This window comes from Triticum urartu, chromosome 2 (genome assembly GCF_003073215.2).
Source record: "Triticum urartu cultivar G1812 chromosome 2, Tu2.1, whole genome shotgun sequence".
Taxonomy (NCBI): Eukaryota; Viridiplantae; Streptophyta; class Magnoliopsida; order Poales; family Poaceae; genus Triticum; species Triticum urartu.
This window is the reverse complement of record NC_053023.1, coordinates 364,857,852-364,859,752: the sequence shown is the minus strand read 5'-3', so window position 1 is coordinate 364,859,752 and position 1,901 is coordinate 364,857,852. Positions and strand designations below refer to the sequence as shown.

General features: G+C 42.0%; 1 long non-coding RNA gene across 1 annotated transcript; it reads right to left on the bottom strand.

Annotated features, from left to right (window-relative positions):
• Window positions 1–257: 257 nt before the first annotated feature.
• LOC125537323 lies at window positions 258–1,386 on the bottom strand. The gene is made up of 4 exons (XR_007295782.1): window positions 1,341–1,386; window positions 929–1,014; window positions 702–774; window positions 258–520 (listed from the first exon to the last, which is right to left on the bottom strand). It is a non-coding gene; the product is annotated as an uncharacterized LOC125537323 (long non-coding RNA).
• Window positions 1,387–1,901: the final 515 nt, after the last annotated feature.

Here is a 1,901-nt window from a genome sequence, read left to right as displayed (position 1 = left end):
GAGATGGTAGCACGGGGTATATTCAACCGGTTCGGATGGCGGTCGCATAACAGGATAGGAGTCTAGGGAGCTTATCCTCTTTTTTGCCTTACCGGTTGTACTCATTTATTTATTTTTGCTTTTGCTCCACTTGCGAGCTGTAATACCTTCATGACTTTGGGATACTTCGAGACTTTTTAATAAGATGGATGCATGCATCATTATTATGAAGAGGCCGAGGGCACGCCTCCATTTCCAAAAAAAATATTAGTGTGCCCGTCAGTTTTATGGTTGGAATACAGTCTCCCTGCATAAAAGCAGATCCAAACAGCCAAGCCAAATGTTCAAAAGGTCTATGTATGTAACTAAATCAAACACATGCTACTCTCCCAAGCACGATCTGGTTCACAAGAATTAGATACAAATTATTTAAATAAACAAATGGGAAACACATGCTACTCTCCCAAGCAAAACCAGAAACCTGACTCAATGACCGGAGGCCAAGTTCACATATGCTCCAGATATGATTCCCCCCAATTTTCTGTAACCAAAATGGAAGTGCGTGATTAATTTAGCATTAGGTACAAGCACACATTTAACAAGGGACAATCCTAACTTGGGTTTTAGAGGCAAGAAAAAGTCAAAAATTGAACATGTGCGCATGACTAATTTAGTAGCAGGTACAACGTACAACCACATACTTAACAGGGGACAGTCCTAACCTAGGTTTCAGAGGGAAATGGTTGAAGAACAAACACGTCGCCCTTCCTCCTTGTTCGATTCATCACTCCCCCACTTAAAAAACAGATTGACATAGTTCAATAATAAGAATAGTAGCACATTGTTTCATAAGATTTTATATGACAGAAATTTAGACGGGCTAAACTAAAAAAAAGCTAGAGCTGTGTAGGCATGGAAGAAGAAGAAACCGAGCGGAGTAGGATATCACCAGGAGCTTAGGCGTTTGGGGCGAGAGACTACCCGCTCACCAGATATGAGCAGGTACTCTAGATCTTTGTCTGATGCAGTTGTTTGCTACGTATTCAAGAAGAAACTTATTAATATGTTTGTATTGCATGACTTCTCCTAGAGAATAGCTGCACAAATGCAATTCTGAAGTCCAAAGTAACTAAGGTCTGAGTCATCGACACCTACCAAGGTTCTGAATTTCTGTAAGCAATACTTCCACTTTGGATTAGAACCATCAGTTTTAGTACTTTAGTAGTTAGTTTTATTTATCTAAATATGCAGGAATGTAGTCATCAGTTTTAGTACTTTAGAGAGTATGAGCTTCTGTAATTCATGGTGAAAATTCATCTCTACGGTGACACAGTGTGCATCAGTTCAACTGATTTAGTTACCTTGTCCATATTGGGCACGAGGTCTTGCAGCCTCCTTAGCTTCTTGCTATTACTAGCTCTTCTTTCCTAAACATCATAAGCAAGAAAAATATTCAGTACAAACATGTGGCACCAAGACAAACACCAAAAATATTGCAGGAAACTAACTAACCCTCTAAGCGATGCTTCGTGGGTAAGTGGCGCAGCCATGCTTGGTGCAGACTGTGCAGGCGATGAAGTCCTGATGCAGGTGCAGATAGTCGTCCATGCCGGGCATGTCCAAATACGTGGTCGACATGCCAAACTAAATTTGGTCCAAAGTGTTAGTAGAAGTGTAGCATTAAACAATTGATGGGAAGCAGAGTGTGGATGGATGTGAAGTGTATACATGTGAAGCTTATCCTACTTGGGATTCGATTTTGCTGAGGTTGGTGATCATGCCGCCATCGCTGTCGATGAGCACCTTGTCCATCTTGCTTCCGGGTGTGGAGAACATGATATTGGAGTTGGTGTCGTCCGAGGAGCTCATGGAGAAGCTCCTGGAGAGGTCGTTGGAGCCGTTGTCGACCGTGATGCTCTCAC